Here is a 21,926-nt window from a genome sequence, read left to right as displayed (position 1 = left end):
AAGCGGCATGTGAGAATCGGGAAGAAGGGAGGAGGCGGTCACAAAAGGTCAATTAAAACCGCACCGGTTGTAGCCAATTAAAAAAAAAAAGAATTTTTTTTTTGTTCACCTCTCAAACCAGCAGAGCAGGATTAATTTTGATACAATGGTTTAAAATCACACCTTTTTATATTCTTTTCTAAGCATATTTTTTGCAACAACATACAAAAATACTTTTTTAATACTGTATTACATTAAAGTCCCACTAGGAACTTTACAAACTAGTCAAAAATGACATTCAGGAGTGTAGCGAATAAAATGGATCATTCCTGGCCCTACCTGGATTAGATTCACAATTGTATTTCCGTCAAGCCAAGTGCATCCTCCCTCCCCTCTCGGGTAAAGGACCGGAGAGGAAGCAAGTTCCTCCATCCGGCGTGGTGACAGCTCCTTTGCTCCCCTTTGACCTGCGAGGAAGAGAAAACAACATCAATGGTAATTCCCCCTTCAAACACATTAACTGGGATGAACCGGGTCCCAGCGAGCCCCTCACAGCGCGCGCATTGATCGCAAGAAATCCATGAATAAATTTAGCACTAATTGATTTTTTTTTTTTTCGCTTTTCCTTCTCCTCTTTAGAAATACATTTCTAATTCGGAGGGAAAGCAGTGAGCACAACATAGTTTTTTACGTTGACTTGCAAAATATTCAATGGTATCTTGAAGCTGCTTTAGAGCAAGTTAAGTCAATTTTCAAAATAAAATTTGAAAATACGATGTAACATAATAATACATTTGTGGTCCTTTTAAAACACTTACTAATTATTTTGGAAATTTTTCCATGGCGTTTTTTTCAAATACTTTGTATACAGGAGCTCTGCAATCCAAACAGAGCTTGATAAATCATTTCAAGGAGACTGAAGCAACAGGCGCAGATTGGACCACCTTTTAATTGAGGATGTTGTGAAGAAAATATTGCGCACTGACAGTTGGAAGAGTCCACATTGCAAAAATGAGAGTGGAAAAAGGTAAATAAAGCTTGCGGAGTGGAAATGGATGTTTTGGTTCCGATCACTACAGGCAAAGCACAATAAAAAAAAGGGGATCAATTACTATTCTTGCTCTTAATTGAAGAAAGTCTGCAGAAAAAATATACATGGAATAAACACTAAATGAAAAACTTTTGAAGAATTAAGTATAATATATAATGACCGGTAGTTGATTTGGTTGCGACATTTCATGACAGGTAAACTAACTCACAATTCAAATAATTGCTATAATGATAACATTGACATCAAATTAAAATCGATATAAAAACATTAATAATAATAATGACCATAATAATAATCATAATAAAAATAAATTAATAAAAATCTGAATTGCCCAAGATGGCAATAATCTAAATAGATCAGCTGCTGTGTGACTTGGTCGGTGCTGGATGCAGATTCAAGTATCATACTGCCACCTACTGGTCTACTTCCGCCACAAGAAAACATTCCCTCATTACGCGCCTTGTGATTATGATTACTCTTTCTAGATGAATTCAACAGGGATGACATCTGAGGGAAGCGACATGCTCGGGACCCGTACATTTAGTTCAGCATGAAATGATGGATAACCAGGAGACGTCTTCATGATGTTGCAGATGAGATGAGAAAACCTCACAAGATTCCCATTGCTCAACCATGCCATGAAATATAAAAGCATAATAATTTATTTGGATGGAAAGCTTGCTTGTATAGTGAAGTAAATAAACAAGTGGAACATCTGGAGACGGCATCAAGCGCGCTTCAAGTCTTTTGGACTCCATCACTAAAAGTCCACCAAAAATAATAAGAAGGGGACTATTCGAATTTTTTTTTAGAAAATAAAATTGTATATTTAAGATCATTAGTTGAAGTTGCCACCTGAAATGGACAAACACATTTAGAATCTTCAATGAACCTATTTTGTGTGTTTTGGGGAATGTGGAAGGTACCTCAGAACCACGAGGCAGACTTGCTAACCACTAACCCACCGCGCTGCCTTCATCCATCCAAAACACACAAAGAAGTTGAGCTTCATTATGTTTGCCATGTCCAAAAACCTCCCAGAGGCTCAGCATCTGCCGCCCTGCCGTGTCCACAACTGGAAGAGACGAGGCGCTTGTCACTTTGGTGAAGCAGCCGTGCTGGAAAACGGCGGGATGACGCAATCGCTAAAGGTTGCGGGCTGGGCCCGGCACGCGTGTCGGCAGATGGGCCGCCGTGTCGCTGCGTGTTCACGGCCAAGTGAATGACCCGGCAGATGTTTAACGTCGAGGCCGGCCTGTCGTACGCACACACGTGCCACGCAGGGGCGAGTGTGCACATGGCGCATTTTGTTATCACATAAGGAGCAGAAAAATTTGCAGATTTTGCCCGAAATAGCCGTCACTCAAGCAATAATTGTTGCAGAGAAGTGCAATGACCTCAAAAGAACATTTTAACGTTCCCAGAAGGCCATATTAGCCTTAAAATGTAAATTTGGTGGATATAAAAACATAAAAACAAAAACAATATAAAAACACCCCTGTTCAAATTTCAGGTTTTTCTAGATAAATAAATAGAAAATGTTTTCCACCAACAACAAAATGAAAATAACGTAAATTTTTGGGCAGACCTTGATGATTTAGAAGAAACGGCGCTTGTAGCAAAGACTTTGTGGATCTTTGAGAACATTTCAGAGAGAAAACCTGGCCAAATAAAATGCAAACACTCGTTTGGATTGAAGCAATCTCAACATATCAGCATTAAACTACGGGAGACTTTTTTTTTTTGGGCAGAGGGGGGCTCTACATTTTTCAGACACAGTCAATAGATCTAAATATTTTACGGTGCTGCCGCGGCCGATTTATTGTTTGATGTTTCAGAAAAAACTTGCACGGAATGAAAGAGGCTTCATTAAAAGCTAAGCCCCCCGACACCCCCCACCCGCTGAACGAACGAGACCCTGCCATTGGCTTTGAACGTGAAGTTTAACTGGGATATTGATCATTCTCTTTCTTCTGTGACAAAGGCCACCAGGGACGCCAGGAGGTGTCGGCAGATAAAGGCACGCCGCCAATAATACGTGTGTGTGTGTGCGTGTGTGTGTGTGCGTGCTTACAAGGTGAAGCTGAAAAAAAAAAAGTCCAATTGTTGACTTCTAAAATGTCAAATGAGAGTGAGAACCTTTGATTGTTTTTTTCATAATTGTTTTTGGGTTGACTGGCATTGTATGATGGGTTAGGCCTTTGTCCGGTCATGTGGTCAAACATTGTGCCGAGGTGGCACAAAAAGAGGGGCACGGTCGTCCTTCACAGACAACCCCCGTACGGGCCTCACCCTGGGCCGCCTTGTCAAGGTCTACCCGCCGCTCTCCGAGGGAGCTCTGACGGGGGTCACGGATGACGCCCGCCCCGCCTCGCTGCCAGACGTGACAGCGCAGCTGGGCCGCTTAATGACAGAAGGGGCCCGATTCGCACCTGCCCGACCCGGGCAGGGCTGGCAACCTTGTTTGGTAGGGGGGGGGGGGGAATGAAATGCCGCCACGTTGGATGGGCAGATGTTCAGGACATGGCAGAGACAGCTGCACCATGGGGACCCCCACTCATCTCTCTTCTATAATTGAAAATCATGTAAAAGGTCAATTGTGTGATATTGTCTCTCCGTGACAAAAACAAGGGCTGTCAGTTTTGTCGTTTAAATGCACTTCCAGGAAGATGCGAGGGCCATCTGCTGAGGGAAACCTCATCATGGATTGCATACTGTTGTGACATATGGACTTCAAAAGAAGTACACGGGGATGCGGTGACACCGATTCCGAGATGATCAACACGTGATTAATGACAGGCCGGGAAAAACTTCACGGGGGCGATGGTCGTCTTAACGTGGCAGGATGCACATTTCAAAGGCAAGACGGCTTCTGGGCTTGCTGAACTTTTGCTTGTTATCAGGAGCTGAGAGTGAAGAGGAGGGAATTGATCTCTTGTCTAGCAGAGGTGCGGTTGCACCCCCCCCTTCCCCGGGCTCTCATCCTTCCTTACTTCGCTCCCTCCCTCCCTCCTTCCCGATGGCTGCCTCTCCTCCAGCTGACACTTGTCCTGCCACCGCTGCAAGAGGCGTACGCTGAGTTGCTGACACCGGGATTGATCTTTTCTCTCCTTTTTAAGCTCAGTATCAAACTCCTGGAGACTACTTGGAGACAAAGAGAGGTGGAGAAAGGGACAGGGAGTGCAACGGGGGGGAGCGTTGAAGGGTATTGTCAAGTCCCATTGAGTTCTCTAGCAATATTTAGTGATGACAAGGTATGGAGAACACACAGCAAGGTAGAATCGATTTGAAAATTGTGCTTCTGGTCTATAAATCGCTGAATGGTTTAGGTCAAGATTATATTAGTTATTTTATTAGTTCAAATCAAACATGGTGAAGCAGCAATTAGCTGTTATGCTGCACACAAATGGAAGAGGCTTCCACCTTATGCTCTTTTCTCATACGGTATTTTTAAAATCGTGACTCGTGAGCGTGCTAAGGATTTTTCACACAGATCACATTTTGATTAAAGACGGACCCCATAGAGCATGTTGTCAGAGGCTTCTTAGCACCTTTGTTGTGTTTGTTAGGCCAGTGGATCTTTACAGTTATTACTGTGTGATATTGGCATTGTGAAGGCTAGTGTTGAGGGGGGGTTATGGGGATGGGCGGACAACGGGGGGGGGGGTTTGGCAGCAGAGGCGATAATTTGCAGGTTAGCCAATTTCAGCGGGCCGAATGGCCCGATACCCTTGGTAAACATCGGCGAGTGGAGCGAGGTAGCGGCACGCTGGTGGAGACGAATCAAGTTTAATAACAAAAGGTTCTAATTGCCTCGCGCAACCTCCATCAGCTCTGAACTCTAATTACGCCGAGAACACGGCACACTGTCACCCGATATTAAGTTGTCCGGGAGCCGACCGGCGATAATCGATAAACGCTTTAAGTTGCGGCGAGAAAATGAAAGTAACGACGCCGCTTCTGTTCAGTGGGAACCCGCAGCACCCAAAGCCCTTTTGGCTCATGAGAAGACTTTTGGGACGGTCCGAGGATGATTGCGGGCTAATAATCCTGAGCGCACCCCCCCTCCTCCTGGATAAAAAAACGCTCACGTACTTTCATGTGAGGAGAGCCCAACCACCATCACCACCGCTGGCAGCGGCTTCCCAGCGGGCCGCCCGAGCACCCGCGTGTCTTGAGTGGAAAGGTGAACACGGTCACTCTAATTACAGGGGCCCCGACTCTCTCACACGCTCGCCAGGCATAAGTAAAGACAGGCCAATTAGGGCAAGCGGGAGATAAGGGAAGTTTTATTTGTATACTAATTAAGCCCCTGATGAAATTCAAAGGGGAGGCGGTCGGAAAGGGGATCAGGGGAGGGAGCGGGTAATTGTGTGTTTGAGGAAAGGTTGCTCTAGGTGCAGTTATCTGAGAAGCACAGCCTTGAGATAGTTGCCCCCTAATCCCACGCTGAGCCCACCGCCGCGCTGCAAGGTCTCTCATAATTTGATCCGTTACGTAGCGAACGCTAAGCTCTGACAGCAAGATCATCGGCGGCATTTATTGCTTATTTGCTGGGAAACAAAAAAAAAAGCAGCGCCTTTTTATTATTGTCGTTAACACCAAAATAGAGACAACCGTTGGACCGGGAGCAGTTTTTTAGATCAGGTGACGTCATGGGCTATTGTTTGTATTGTTTTCGTTGAAAAAAGTTACGACAAGAACTGAGCTATGTTGACGAGGAATCGTCAAAATGTAATGAACAGCAGAATTGACAATCGCAGATTTTTCCGATAATTGAACGTCTGAGACAATCCTGAAAAGTTTTGCTGAGCTAGACGTACGTAGCATATCGCGCTTACGTCACTAGCTTTGACTGGCAAATTTAATTAATAAAAAAATGCATACAAACTCTAATAAGGCTAAACATCATCACATTAAGCTAGCACATAGGTCAACAGGGAGGAGTGACGGTACTACATGTCGAACATTTATAATACCAATAATCAATTCAGACCGTACATTCAATTAAAAGAGTTGTAACTGAATTCAAATTTATGTTTGAAAATGCCGACTGCAAATGTTTCTTGACAAGAAAATACAGTTAGCCGTAGCGCACCCACTAGCTGTGATTTCTGAGGTTCACGTATAAATCCATGAAACAGAAACGTCACTTACCGCCAGCACCTGAAGAAGTCGTCATTAGCATGTCAACCTTCAAGCCGTCCTTTCAAGATCAGCGTTCAATCGCGACAAGTGTTTCATCCCTTATTAGCCATTAGCACCCCTGTGACACGTTGTCACAGTAAGCCCGGTTGGGTTGGATATCAAAGCGCCCCCCCCACCGAGCTTTTCAGAGCCACCTCTTTTCCAGGCCTCTTCGCAAAGACCACATGCGGCACACTGAAGAAAGTCAAGAAATCCGCGATTCGACAAATCGCGGCAGGGGGTTGCGAGCAATTTTTCATTGTGCTCGGGCTCGCGGCTTCAAATTGAATTTGCACACTGCTGGATAAAAATATTAATGATGTAATCATTCCAGCTCACATTGCTAGTGTAATGTGTGAGTTGTAAAGGGAATACATTATTCCCCCCCGCCCGCTAAACGCTAACGCTACAATAAAAACGGCATTTTGGGGTTCGGGGGCCGCTCGGCTGGAATGTTGTGCGATATTGTCTTGACACTTTGACGCTTTAATGCGGACTTTGAAGTATTCCCGCTGTCACGCGTAGGTTTTTCATGTCATTTACACTTAATATCACCACGCCATGGAGAAAAATAACATTTAGCCGCGACCGTTTGCCAGTTGATGCGCTCGCCGGAGAGGCACTTGGGGAAGATTTGAATAATTCATCGGCGTTAAACCCATTACGAATATCCGTGCGGACACCTTTTTTGATGTTAAAGACAGTGTATGATCTCGGGGTGCTTTCAAACTAGATCGGGCTTTACTCGGGGTGCCGGTTTTCCCCCCCAAGCGACAAAGATCAACTGGCACTTGTGCTAATTCCGCAGAAGTGTGGTCTCGGCTACAATCGTCAGGCTCGCACCCCAATCAGCATCTCGCCGCCTCTGCGGCCTCGACACGGCCTCGGACTGATGAATCGCTCGCTACGTCTTCTCTCAGGGAATGCACCTTGTAGGGTGAAATCAGCGCGCTTGCTGTCAAACGACTTTGAGGATGTACTTCAAAACTTGGACTTCTAACTCCAAAGTTTATCAGCTTGAGAATTACTCACTTTTCGTTTTCATATGAAATTAATGTTGTTTACTCATTTTCTGCAAACACATCAGTTCAATCTTCATCCATCTGATAGCCGCCTCGCCCCTCCCCTGCCCACCGCTACCTCAACCCCCCCCCCCCCCCCCCCCTTCCCCAAAATATATATTTGTAGGTGATGCAAACACAAGCAACAAACCAGCGGCTCAAAACAGGGGCTGCGAGAGACCCGAGGAGCATAAATCATCAAAAAAAAATCGCCAAGCACTCCGAGCTGAGAGCGCGAGTGTAAGCATTTGAATGAAAGCTAATTCAACACAACGTGCGTCACGGATGGCAAAAAAAGAGACAGGCCCTTGTCTCCCGCAGCACGAGAACTGTCAAAGTCCGGCAGGGTTTCGACTTGACTCTTGGCTTCTCCTGGTCTCCTCAAAAAGCGTGAAAAGGTACGTTTAGGGTACACTTTGCATGCCCACCACCCGAAGCCCTGGAAAAAAAAAATTGGCCCCTTGCTTACAAATTCCTGCAAGCGCCATGAAAGCAACAGAGACGAAACATGACGGAATGAAGTCTTGTGACCCTTCAACAGTTCCTTGAGTGGTTATTAGCCAGAGGCCATTGAGAAAGGGGAGGGTGGTGGTGGGGGGGCTCTGGAGAGCATCCCACACAAGAGCCAACGACAAGCCCCGCGCAGAAAAACTGCTAGAGAAGCACATTAAAGATAATTAGCAATGAGACCGCTGGCTGCCCCTTAGCTTTGTATCCCCCCCGGTTCTCTTTCCCCCATTTGTGCTTTAAGAACTATTTCACCATTACAAAGATGATCATTTCATTAACTGTGCAGTGGAAAGAAACCAACAACAAGCACAGTGTACATTTTCGTGTTTGTTCAGGTCCACTGTTAGCATCCTTAGCTAGTGTGCCTCAAAGAGAAGTGAGAAATGTACTCGATTTGATATCTTGACAGAAACAAAGCATGATTTGCCTAAAAAAATCATGTTAGCCGTTAGCATTCTAAAGCAACATTCAATTCTAAACTATCATCTGCATATCAGCCAAAATAATGTAGCCATTTCTTTTCTGGGTTTCTTTTACTAAAATATATCTGTTACCATTTTGAGATCATGCTTAACCAACAGTCACCAGCAATTATTAGCATCTTCAAAACCAAAATTTCCCCGTCTGAAAATAATTTCTTTGCAGTCAACGCTAACTTGCCTCAGCTTTTCAAACTCCAGAACCAAATTTATTTACTTTCCTACATTAGCAATTTAAGTAACTGTTTTTTTCACTCCCCTCTACCCGTCGAACCGAATATACCTCAAATATTTTAGTAGCTTAGCCACCAATCTGCCTGCAGCATGCATAGCAATGTAAACGCTGCCGTATCGTATTCTAACCTTGGCCATTAGCATTCCAAGCTAACAGGCCTCTGTCTGTATAATCATGCCTAGTCTGGCACAGGCCATTAGCGGAACCGCGACACGGCACTATTATCCCAGCCCTTTAGCCGTGTTCCACCCATCTTAAAAACAAGGTAGTGTAATCTAGAACGCATTTCAGAGCAATTAAAAATTCTCCGGCACAATTACTTATTCCCTACGGCGGGGGCCCGCCTCAATCAACACGCTCGTGTAATGGGTTTACGGCCTTGACGCGCCCAAACATGTCCTGCCTATCTGCCCGCTGCTCTTCTCAAGGCTGCGGTTATTAATTGTGGCTAAAGTCGATAAATACAATCACCGGTGCTCTTAATGCTAATTAGTCTTTGAGATAATATTTATGATTTCATAAGCGCATATTTCTCCAAAGGCTGAGGGCGTTGTGGCCCCCTTTCCGTCGGTCATAGGCTGTCTTGGATATAATCTATCTTTAGGGAGACACCAGGCCAGAAGACTGGCAGTAAATACTAATAGTACTTAGTGGGAGCTTTGGGGGGCTTTATTGAGCCGGGCAGCACAAGCAGACTATGTTAATTTTATAGCAAATGTCTGTTTGTCGACCAGGACGTGCTTTCAAAATGGGGGGGGGGGGGGGGGGGGGGGTGATGCTCAAAAAGAAACAGTGTGGATTGTAGCATCTAAAATAATAAACAGGTTTTTGTTTCAATTCAAATAAATCAATTTGAGTTTACAACATAAAAACAATTAGATTTAATGTTATCTACAATATCTTTTAGTGCTTTAGTTCAGAACGCCTAAGCATTGTATTTTTTAAGGCATAACTTTGCATGGTACACAATAGCAATTCTTCATTTTAACGAAGGTTGAAAATGTAAAACCTTAATAATTATCATCAGGGCACCTACTCTGAACTAATTAGGTTAAAGTTTTACTTTAATATTTTTAAAAATTGCAGTCAGTGAATTATTGGACTACGACAACAACCATGTCTACTTAAATATTTATTAGAATAATCATGTCATTTTGAGTTTTGAACTAATATTTTGATCACTTTAATTTAGGGGAAATTTAAAAATTGTCACTTTGGTTATTTTGTATTATTGAAGATTGTGATTATGTTTTTGTCGACATGATTTAGCAAATTACCAAATGTGTATTTTCAGAATAAGTTTTAAAACATTGCAGACAACAGTTTCTTGCATGATACGGTAGCTACGAATACAGATGATTTAAAAGATGACTTCACCTTTTGTGGATGTATTGGGGGGGGGGGGGGGCAGCTCTCCCGCAGAACTCTCTAGGCTGCTTTTGTGAGCACCGCAACATGGCCGTGCTACATAATGCAGCAGCGGTCCAACTATTGATCGGCGTCACCACATCAAGGTGAGTATCCGTCGTCCTGAAAGAGGCCAAGCGTCCGCCGCTTGAGGCGATGCCCGGCCGAGTGACACATGATGAAACCACATCAAGGGCACTAAGAGTGGCCGCGGCACCTTTCTAGTCACTGCTTCAAAGCTGAGAGCAGCCCCTGGCAGTGCAAACCCCCCTTACCACCTCTTCCTCTTTTTCCCTTTTCGAGCTTTTGTGGGCTTCTTGGTCCTACTCGCCTTCCAAAGGCCTTCGATGTCAAAAGAGCTCAAAGATTTTGGAAACATACTGGCTGGTTGGCCCGCGTGCGAGCGTCTGGGTGTGAGCTGTGAGCGACAGCAGCTCTTTGCGAGTGTTTTCATTTTGGATTTTGAAAAGGTTTGATTGGGCATCGGCAACTGGGGACTTTTTTCAGTGTCATGAATGTGAATATATTTATTTATTTATTTTTAACAATCACAATGAATTCTTCAAAAGCGTTTCCAAGAAAAAAAACATTGGGAACAAACAAGAAAATACACAATATGGAAAAAAATGTGAAAAAAGGAAGAAATATCTGCAAATAAATGCCAAACTGCAATTATGGAGTGGCGACTGTAATTTAAATTGTAATAGCAACAATCACCACTAGATGGCAGACTTACACTGGGTCCAATATTGCCTCATACTATAATGTGAGTCGGCCTCATATTTTGTATATAATACTAATTTATTGAGTCAGTTAATTTTGTGTGGAAAAAATGTACAAACTGAGTTCTTACCTTAAATGTTGATTTCTTGCTCTACTGTTTTGTGTGATTTTTATGGAAGGGAGCCCACTGTAGAAAAAAAACACAGTATCTGGTTATTTTGTTGTTTGCTTCAAACACTTTGGGTTAGCATCGTGGAACGTTTATATCTATAGCTACATCTATTTTACACATATGTATTTGGTCCAATTTTTAAATAGCATTTTGGTTATCTACATCAAGTATGAAGTGGATCCTGAAATTTAGGATGAGCCTTTCTTCTTTTTTAGTGTATAAAATAAAAACTAGTGTCCACAACTACATGTGCTGTTTTCTCTCCTTTTTCTAGATAAATAAGTTATAATGCTTTGCCATAAGGGACCCGGGATTTTTTTTCGCCCTGTGGGCACGACAGTCTTCATTTCCCTCCCTCCCGTCGTACGTTCCCAGCCGCTTGTTGTCCGGTGATGATTGAGTCCCACATATTGAAGTTATATCTGGCAGCCGAGCAGGTTTATCTGTTGGGGCTGATAACCGCGCCAGCTCGCGTGACGCCCAAAGACTTGAGGAAGAGTGAAAGGGGGGAAAAAAAAAAAGAGATGCCCAGCAAGGTCGTATATTTTCATCTATCTCCTCTGGTCTTTCCTCAATGATTTAGCACATCTTCATCACGGCTGACCCCGACTAACGCGTGGCTCTTTATCCGGCGCTCCAGCTGAGAGCGCTGCTACCGGCTTGACAGCAGCCTCCGCCCAGCTTGTGTCAGTCAAAGAAAAGATAAACAAGACAGAGGAATATTTGTCGATCTCGAACGCTGACTGTGGAGGGACGGAGTTTGTAAATCTTCATTCCGTACTCTGTGGGTGAAAACTTTGATTTGGTGAGGTTATGGTTGTAGTCTACCCGTTTTGATTCATCTCAGGGGCAGCCATTTTGCCGCTTCCTGTCGACTGAAAATGACATCACAGTGCCTACGGGCTCAGGTAAAGACCAATCATGGCTCACCTGTTTTCTAGGTTTTGTCATGTGATGTCCACAAGCTGAACCTTTGGGATAAACTGTTGTGTCTTTCATTTGAGGAGATTTGCGTTTTTATGCCCTTCGCTTATTATAGCATAATTTGTGACTTGGTTTTTTTTTCCCTACCCCTTCCATATGTTTGTCATTTTCATCTATACTGGCGACCAATCAGTCTTCCACTGTTGGTCGGGTTGTGACACTTGTGACAATTTTGCTGCTCTGTACTTTGTGACATGGGCAATGACATTTGATTCCATTACATTGGCACAAAAACCAGCAAGGTAATGGAGAAACCTTTGCAGTGCTCGGACTTCCTCACAAAGACGACGGGAGTCCATTTGAAAGGCGAGTAGTGAGTGCATTTGGCTAGTGGGAGTATCGAGTCCAGGGGAACGCGAAGGCTGCGGAGCAAAGCAGTACTTGCTGGAGCCTGACTGCGTGCGAGGCCTCAATTATTCATGCGGCGGTGCACATGTCAAGAGCTCACCGACATGCACAACAGCGAGGCCGAGCGCGAATCAAGCGGCGCGTCCAGGAGGGCGCATGGGCGATGCCCACAATGCACCTGGAGGAGAAAACGCGCCCCCTCGCTCGTTCCCGGATAAACAGACAACAAGGCTGCCAGAACGCCGGGCGCCTCCGTAGCCTTTTATTTGTTTGTGTCTTGGCGGAGATGTCGGTGCAGGTGGGTTTCATCTTTTCATGGCTCATCAGACCACAGTTTACTTCACTTTATTCTTCTCAACTCGTCATCATGCCCGGCAATGATTTGAAGTCGGCTGTCTGCTTGTCTACGCTGGTCCCCGACACGTCTCGATTAGCCGACTGCCTCTCGACTTCTACAATTCACCACTCCGATCTCTTCAGTACTTTTTCTGTTGTCTATAGATCAATATGCTGCTGCTTAGATATTAACAGATTTTTTTAGTGCATACTTTTTCTGACATTTTTTTGGTTTTAGAGATCAAGACACTTGCTAACTGGACGGACACTCAAAAATCTTCCTCAGAGGCTGTGCCAATAAAAACAGTCAAATGTCTAATTCGCATTCATGAGAGTGATGTTACACACAAACCCAAACAGAATCAGTCTGGCGAGCGAGCACAGTCGGCCATGTCGGTTGCGCTGCATGGACAGCAAAAACAGGCTCAGCGGCACGCTGGCCTTCCGATGGCATCGGTGACTGCTCTATCAGCATCCCATAATTTATGTTGTGCTAATTAGGTCCCTGGTGGCTGTCTCTCTCGGACTCCGGCTGGCCGATAGCGGCGGCTGGTCGCGCGAAGATGAGCTAAGGAGGAATGGGGTGGTCCCCGCCAAACTGAGACGCGGGCATGTCATAATTACTGTTAGTGAATAATTAACGCCCCTGTCCCGGTTCGCCTCTTGGAATAAAACATCCACGCTGCCTTCGTGGACAGATGTCACAGAGTCACGGAGGAAGGCTCAGCAGCTGCACAGCCTCGATGCAACTGTGCTGTCTACTCATTAGCCGGGGCCCGGGTCGCCAGGTCACGCAGACCTGCAGGCTCGGGCCTATGTGTTATTAGCAAGCCAGGTCGCGCATGGTAGTCTAAAGCTAGCGCCTGCACTAGGTGTAAACAGCGGAATACAAAATAGATGCTGTCACGGAGCGTGTCGTTCCGTTATGTTTGCTGTGTATCGACCAATGTATCTCGACATGTGCTCCCTTTAGTCATCGACACAATCTACACAATCTACACAAATTTCCCTTTCAACATGAAAAGCATTCATATAGAAAAGACAAATTATGTTAAACACGCTGTTGCATATAATGTACAAAAACTTCTAAGAAAACACTCTTTTACAGTTTGAGGAGAATTAATGGGGAAACAACGCCGTCTAGTGGTCAAAGTGAGACAATGGAATACACAAAACTAACGGCAAAAATAATGTCAAAGAAATACATACCTGTAGAAGACAATACGGAATAGAGTTTGTCTTTTAGTGTTGCCACCAACACATCCGCTCCCTAAACAAAATAGCAAAATATTCACAATTACAATATAGAATGAATTAACGTTTCCTCGTTGTTCACGAATACGACGAATTGAATTGGCGCCAAAACGACGACGATAGAAACCTTCTATAAAAGTATTACTATCAATGAGAATTAAATAAAACACATTAATATCACAATAAAATGTCACTTTACACAATATTTACAAAAAACAGAACCAAAGTAGCAGCTTCTTTATACACAACTTACCCTCATCAATCACACCGGGCGTAATGACGTTGCTAGGGAAGCTAGCAAGAATACCGGAAGTAGAATGCGCGGATGACACAGGAAATGACGAAATATTAATAATAAAAAAAAATGTCTCATTAAATTAAATTTACAAATATAATAATAATTTCCCTGAAAAGATCATTTAAATTCACACACAAAGGAAAAACATAATAATTATTAACTCGTTTGTTACACGTACAGTGTTTACCTGAAAGTGATGTCACTTTATTTGAGTATGGTTGCACTTACGCTGCATTTCATAAAATAAAACAGCTTCACACCCTGATGGAATGCATAATTCATGCAATGCCAAGCAACCGAGGAATAAATATGCCTTTTGAACACATATTACAGAGGCTCGGTTTGACAAGCTGCTTTTTCAGAAATGTATTTTATTTTTCCCTTTACATATATAGAATGTAATCAAACTCAGCCCTCAAGACATTTAAATTGCTAATCATCAAGTAGCTTTTAATATCATACAGACAATAAATAATTCACACCAATGTCCATTCGGTGTAATTCATTAACTCTGGACCAAATCCCTCTTTATTTCCAATTCGCGCGGCCTTGAAACACTTTAATCCGGCTTGCTAAATCAGATCAAATCATTATGACGACTTTCGGGATGGGGAGCTCTTTTAAACCTGCTCAAGGACAATCTTTTGAGGGGAAAAAAAGTACAGTGAAGTGCATATTTGCTCTTTTTTGTGAATCTATTATAAAGTTTTTGAGGGGTTGGTTACTTGTCGATATTTGGGGAAACTTTGGTTTCTCAGTATTAGCACTTGGTTACAGTCCAACCAAATGATTTTGATGGATAAAATCTTTCCTGCCATGTGATTTAAAGGCAGCACAGCCTTGTTGTTGACCACGCGTGTGATGGAGTTGCCCGGACCAAATGCAACAAAACGCAACACTGTTTACCATTTGCGGATGGCTTATTTGTCCGAGTGTTGGGGCGTTTTACATCACGCTTGCATCAGTCAGGGCTGAATAGAAGAGTGTCTTCTGTCCTGCAAGGAGTGAGATGTGAGCAGTACCGCCAAGTCCCTACTTGGGCCTGGATGCTAAGTAGCGACATTGATGGACTCTGAATTGCAATTTGGAGACACTTCTTCAAAGCGGCACACCAAACTTTACTTTGTGACGTTGGTTGACTTCCAAGTTGCTACGTACATAGCCGATGTTTCGACAGGAATCGGGTCGTTCAATCACCAGATGCTAATTCGCTAATAGCTGGCAAGTCTATCACGGTGATTATTCAAGAAGCGCTTGAGTAAGTCGGTCATGTTGTCTAAAATCAACTCTCTCGCAACAAAAGTCAAGAATCAACACAGAGCGGCCGGAGAATATAAAATATACATTTATTCAGAGCCTGAGTGAGATCAAACAGCAAAATTGATCTGCTGTTCCTTCGAACCCTGGGCCCTTCTCCTTCGGCTGTAAACTGACGATCCATAATGGCCACCGCCGTCGTCAGATAACAGCCCCGCTGTCATCCTGCGACCATTTCGGGTTCATGTGTTTGCCAGAGACTCGTAAGCGTCTCCCAGAAGCCCCTTTCACGCTAACCATGCTGCAATCAAGACAATGGAAGCGAGCCAATGTGGTCTCCGGGATCCTCTTGCACGCGCTAGATTAAAGACTGTGACTCGTCGCAGCGGTTTTAATTAATTGCTCTGTGTCTTCTCCGGGCTCGTTGTTTAGATGAGGCGGAATCTTTCCCTACTTTTATCCAGCCAAGGCACATAAACATAGCACAAATAAGAAGGAAATGTATGTTTGGTCAATTATTTCTTTGTTTGATGATGATTCTTGGCAGGAAATATTAAAACATTGGAAAGTGTTTATTTGTCTTTTAAATGATGCTACAGTTGAAGGAATATTTGTGAGATGAGCAACAAAGAGGAGTCTGTGGTTTGCGCCCTAAAGTATATCCGTTGAAATAATCATGATTTTTGGACCCTATTTTTAAAGTTTAAAGACGTACTTATTTTCTTTCTTTTGGTATTCTCAAAGCTTGGCAAAGGTCAAACAGGGCGTTTGCGCTACTGTGGGTGTGAACAAAGAGGGTTTAATTCCTCCACTCATTCCTTTTATTTGAAAGTAAAATTGCATTTAGGTCGGCAAAAAACCTGTGTGAAGTTGATGGCCAGCTTGCCCCTCCCCAGCCCCGTCAGAGCCAGCCTGTAGGTCAGTCGGTCGCCGTCCCAACGAGGCCGCCCTGTCGAGGGTCATCCGCTGCCCACTCCCTTACCTCCGTTATTTATCTCCCTGGAACGCTTCATCCCTCTTCCTGTCAAAGCCCCTACCTCCCCCCCTCCCCACATTGGTCTCCACTGAGGTTGGCACTGATCCTCGAGTGTGTTCGCCAATACCAACTACCCCCGAGCCAAAGCCTGCGGACTCCACCCCTTCCCCCACCCATCCAGGTCAGATGACATGAGTTCCAGGGCACCTCTCTAACAACAAGGCCCGTCGTCTATATGTGAGCAGTCCATCCGAGGGGTAATTACTTCCCCAAGTTAGACTCTGGCACTGGACTTCTTGGCCCCTTCAAGTCTCCGTGGACCGGTCAGGACTCGGCACCCCCCTTTCATTAGAAGCGAAAACAGACCGCAAGTGATAAATTGGTTCGCCTCGCGTACTTGGGAGGCGAGGGCGGAGAATGACACTGGGAGGACGCGGAGGGGATGAGGAAGTCACAAATACAGCCATTGTAGATAAAAATATCTTTGGTGGAGTGCTCCACTTTCCCGGATTGGAGGCCATGGTAGCCGCGAGTTTGTGGAGCCTTTCAGCGAGCCTTTTGCCACACACGGGAAGGACTGAGCCTAAAATAGGGAGCATTAACATCAATGTAAGGTAATGACAGGAAAATGGTCGCTCCTTAGCATCCGTGCACCTTGCACTGACAGACTAAAGTGACACTCTAAGGAAAGAAAGCAGCGCAATTAGAGAGGTTCACGTAGCAGCGCTTTGATTTATAATTCACTGCAAACGAGCGAGTGAACGCTCCCCCCCGCACACACTAACCCAAGGCTAAGGGGATGACTCGAAATGAGACCCGCGACTGGGAGAGCGTTCGGCAGCGGGTAGGGGGGGGGAGCCGTCGGATCAGGGGCGCCCGAGCTAAAGAAGCCGACTAATTTGCGCTCCGTTTGAGGTGGATTTAAAAAGGGAAGGAGAAACGTGAGGTCCATACCTGTACCTGCGAGGCGAGGTGAGATCACAGAATGTGGCAAACGGAGACAAGCTGAAGAAAGTCAAGCATATGAGCTGAATAAATGAAAGATGGGATCAGTCACTTCAAAACTAAAAGTTAGCTCCGTTTTTTTTTTCTTCCTGGCTCCGATTCCAAGTGCAAAGTCAAAAAGGGACTGTAAAGTAGATCTTTTGTGAGCTGCCTTTTTGTGAAAATACATTCTGGTCTTTCAAACGTATTGGTTGATTAAATGCTAATAAGCTAATGAGGCTAATGCCCGTCCTTTCAACAGTGGCCTGATTTTCTCGCGTTCATCTCTAAAAACATACCCGAAATTCCGCCGGGCTCCCAACGGGCCCCCGTGATCCCCTCCGATCATCCCGTATTCCGACGGCCCTTATAAAAGCTAATGTGCTGATTTTACGTTTTCAACCTGCCGTGATCCCTTCCCCGCAATCCCTCCTCCCTTGTTCCCTCCGGTTCGGCTTTCAGCGAGGATCGGCGGCGGCTTTGATCACAGTCCCCCGTTAAAGGTTTAAAAACGTCTCAATTCCTGACGATTGTTGAGGCCTCGGTGGTTTACTTTAAGCGCCCCCCCCTTCCACAATTTAAATGTAACACTCCTAAATGAGACACCTTCTCTCCCAGCTTCCCATCCTGCCGCCGCTTTCAAGTTCCCCGTTTGGGTGCCATGGCCGTAAGCCCTAGATTTTGTCTCCCCCATCTTTTTTTTTTTGCCAAATACAAAAAAAAGACCCAGTAAGCCGGGTCTTCATCGACGTAATCCCCAGATCTCCCACTCTCTCGGAAATCGATGGCGAGGTTGAGAGGGGGTGAAACTTCCTTCTTAACTCATCGAGCTGGGAAGTGATAAAGTCCTGGGATCACTTTTTTTTGGTGCAATTGCAGTGGCGCCATGATGAAACTAATGGTGCGATTTCGTGCTCTGTAGCCGCTTAGCATGATGTCCTTTATAGCGGGCCTTTGTGTGGATCGTTTTTCGACCATATCAGAAAAATATTCGACTTATTTTGAGCTCAAGGGAAAAGCTGATTAAATCCATTATGAAGTGTCTGGAATACATGGGGGGAAAAAAGTATAGGGACACCAATAAAAAATTAAATAAAATCCTTTGGCTATAAATAACCGAAAATTGGCAACACGCTGGTAGTTTAGCTGTTTCACCCAATTTTGGATTACTTGGTACCTCAACTGTGTAATAGAACTTCCTTGTCGGACGGTCAACTCAAAGGTCGTGTTGAATAACAGCGGTCAGGTTGAGGGTCAGTGGTAGGACAACAAGCCGCTTTTGGCTTCTGTCAGCCTGATGGAGGTTTCCGGAGCAGTGGGGTAGTATGTTCCACTACAACCCTCTTGCCCCTCCGCTCCAGCACGGTAATTAATTCGTTGTCGTATCAAAGTTGAAGCCTGGGAAATGTCCCGCGCCCGGCCCCCGCCTCCTTATTCAACAGCTGACCTCCAAGCAGCTGAAGGTTGCTTGGCAAACTTGGCTCGCCCCCGAGCGAAAACATCTGCTTTCCTCGCGGGCGCGACTGCCGCCGACCCCCGCGGACCCCCGCGCCTCAGCTGGCCGCCGCGGCCCCGGCGAGAGAGAGCCCTTCCGCTGTCCTCGCGCGATGACCCTCACATTTATAACCCCTCCAAGCCTCGGGCCCAGACTCGGGACCCTCTCCATCACCGGAGTGCCAAGGCGGTCACTTGACCGCTGCGAGGGAGCGCTCCTGTCTTGTTAGCTGCTCTTCATGGCCCGTTGACAGAAATGGAGGGGTGGCGAGGAAGGAGGGAGTTCTCTGGGCATCTGCGCAGCTCCCACAAAGTGGCGACGGTTGGAACTCTGACAGAAGCATCTGTCATCCTCTTGCCTTCGTACACTCACCTGCTGTCCGAGGGCCCGACTGGTCCTGTCTTCCCCTTTGGCTCGCCACCCGCGTCCTCTCGTCTCCTCCCAAGCTCTCGTGCGCCTCCTTTGGAGAATCGCACACATTGCAAACGTTCATGGACAAAATTGAGGTTAAATCAAGAAAGAAAAAGCCACAATGGTCTGAAATGACTTGAGGCTAAAAATGGAATAAATGAGCAAAAATTCCCCCAAATAACACAATTTGAGTTCTAATTTGAATCACAATGAAGAGTATAAACTTATTCTGGGGTCCTTCGGGTGTCATGAATCCGTGATTGGCACAATGACATTTGATCGTCTTCGTTATTAGCCGAAGAATCTAAGCAAGATTTCAAAACTAGCAAGAATTGTAGTAGCTAATTGTGCGCCCCGCTGTCAGTATTCTTGGTTTTGGTTTATGTTCTTTTGGCTAGTTGCCAGCCCAGGGTATCTTAACACGGCCAGCTCTGTAATAAAATAAAATAAAATAAAATAAAATAAAATAAAATAAAATAAAATAAAATAAAATAAAATAAAATAAAATAAAATAAAATAAATGGAATAACATTTGAGGATTGGTAAGACGTCCTGGAGCTGGAACTGAGCTAGCTACAATTATAATATTATTATATTATGTGCTACCATGGGTGGCATCTTCTCCATTTCGCTCCACTGATTGTGACTCAACGGAACGGAATTTTCCTTGGTATATGGATTTGAACAATCTATCAAATAGTTGTAAATGTCTGGATATGTGACTGGCGGAAAAGTTGCCTTACTAGAGGACCAAACGCTTGCTGTCCCAGTTCCTGCCACGCTTGAGCTGGTGGCGTTCTTACGTGGTTTCCACAGCGGATTATATATTTATTTTTTTATTTTTTTTCAACTTTTCAATGTATGTCTTGCGGCTTTCTTGGTCCAACTGGACGAAATAATCACTCACGACACCCACCCAGGCCGCCATCCTCACGAGTCTAATGGCAGCGGACGAGGTATTTTGGCGCCGAATAATAATGGCCGCCCGGACTTGTGACGTTAATGCATTTCGGCCTCACGACACCCACCCCACCCAACCCGCCATCCTCACGAGTCTAGTGGCAGCCAACGGACGAGGCTTTTTGGCGCAAATAATAATGTCATGTGACGTTAATGCATTTCGGCCACTGAATTTCCCGCGCTCCCCTGTCCATATAACATGCACTTGCTCGGCGCGCGTTACACCCCTCAGTCAAAATAACAGGCTGACTGAAATGTCAGCGTTTACCTTGGATTATAATGATCGCGGGGATTTAATCGATTCTCCGCCCGCCTGCCGTCAGTACGGACGGTGGACAGCAAATGCAGCTGAAGCCTGAACGCGGTAAAGGCTTTATTCCATTCATTGGGGGATACGCCGCGCCGACGGCATCGCCCCGTTAAATCTTCCTTATCAGTTGACGTACGGAGGCGGAGCTGCCGTCGGCGTTCAGGCGATGGCCAACGCTACATTACAGTCATGAAAAACAAAAACAAATGAGGAATAGTTGAACAACAACTGTGACTTATTTAGAGCGTCTGTCGACGTGTTACTCCACGCTTTGCTCACGGTGTTAGCCCCTCAGTGGCGGACTCCATGATGTGTTAGTTCGCTGGGGCAATCCTAAAACAAACTCAAACATGCAGACACAAATGAGAACTAGTGTGCTACTCCACGCTTTGCTAACGGTGTTAGCAGTTTCCATTATGTAACAATGTTCAAGATTCTGAAGGAATGAGGTCAAAATACAAAAAGTCCACGCTCCCTAAATTGTGGACAAAATCCAACAATTCAAGGGTTTTTATTTGCCATGTCTGAGGCTGCCAAACAAGGAATTCGACTTTGGTAAATCACAGCCTCTGTTCAACATTTAGGTGACTAACAACAACACTCATGACATGTGAAAAATGGCAAATATTCTCAAACATCCCCTGGTCTTAAACTCCCAAGAGGGCAAGGGTAAAACTCAAAACTCCAGCTAGGGGAAATGAGAAACCTTAAGAGACCACAGATGGGAGGGTCCCTCTTCTAGGATGACCAGGCTGCAATGGATGCAGTATAACTAAGATGGATAACACATCCGTTCTGGACTGGAATGTTCTTTTGATGCACTTGTGTTGCCTTGCGTTGCTTTGCGTTTGCCTTGCGCTTGCCTTGCGCTTGCCTTGCGCTTGCCTTGCCTTGCGCTTGCCTTGCGCTTGCCTTGCGCTTGCCTTGCGCTTGCGTTGCGCTTGCGTTGCGCTTGCCTTGCGCTTGTCTTGCGCATGCCTTGCGCTTGCCTTGTGCTTGCCTTGTGCTTGCCATGCGCTTGTGTTGCCTTGCGTTGCTTTGCTTTGCCTTGCGCTTGCCTTGCGCTTGCCTTGCGCTTGCCTTGCGCTTGCCTTGCGCTTGCCTTGCCTTGCGCTCCCTTGCGCTTGCCTTGCGCTTGCCTTGCGCTTGCCTTGCGCTTGCCTTGCGCTTGCCTTGCGCTTGCCTTGCGCTTGCCTTGCGCTTGCCTTGCGCTTGCCTTGCGCTTGCCTTGCGCTTGCCTTGCGCTTGCCTTGTGCTTGCCTTGCGCTTGCCATGCGCTTGTGTTGCCTTGCGTTGCTTTGCTTTGCCTTGCGCTTGCCTTGCGCTTGCCTTGCGCTTGCCTTGCGCTTGCCTTGCGCTTGCCTTGCCTTGCGCTTGCCTTGCGCTTGCCTTGCGCTTGCCTTGCGCTTGCCTTGCGCTTGCCTTGCGCTTGCCTTGCCTTGCGCTTGCCTTGCGCTTGCGTTGCGCTTACCTTGCGCTTGCCTTGCCTTGCGCTTGCCTTGCCTTGCG

The 21,926-nt window shown here is 45.5% G+C and overlaps 1 protein-coding gene and 1 long non-coding RNA gene across 4 annotated transcripts in view; both read right to left on the bottom strand.

Annotated features, from left to right (window-relative positions):
• cntln (centlein, centrosomal protein) overlaps positions 1 to 14,036 on the bottom strand; it is a 224,174-nt gene extending 210,138 nt beyond the window's left edge. For all 3 annotated transcript variants that reach the window (XM_088374818.1, XM_088374817.1, XM_088374819.1), the window contains exons 1-4: positions 13,980 to 14,036; positions 13,682 to 13,742; positions 10,763 to 10,819; positions 319 to 446 (exon numbers count right to left, since the gene is read on the bottom strand). The gene's annotated coding sequence lies outside the window, so the exon portion shown is untranslated. The remainder of the gene's footprint in view (positions 1 to 318; positions 447 to 10,762; positions 10,820 to 13,681; positions 13,743 to 13,979) is intronic.
• A 3,687-nt stretch (positions 14,037 to 17,723) lies between these two features.
• Positions 17,724 to 20,538, bottom strand: LOC148399692 (uncharacterized). The gene is made up of 3 exons (XR_015858104.1): positions 20,376 to 20,538; positions 19,109 to 19,196; positions 17,724 to 19,030 (listed from the first exon to the last, which is right to left on the bottom strand). It is a non-coding gene; the product is annotated as an uncharacterized LOC148399692 (long non-coding RNA).
• Between the last annotated feature and the right edge of the window lie 1,388 nt (positions 20,539 to 21,926).

This window comes from Syngnathus floridae, chromosome 4, assembly GCF_059516105.1.
Source record: "Syngnathus floridae isolate MCC-2025c chromosome 4, RoL_Sflo_1.0, whole genome shotgun sequence".
NCBI classification, from domain to species: Eukaryota; Metazoa; Chordata; class Actinopteri; order Syngnathiformes; family Syngnathidae; genus Syngnathus; species Syngnathus floridae.
This window is presented reverse-complemented; position numbering and strand designations above follow the sequence as displayed.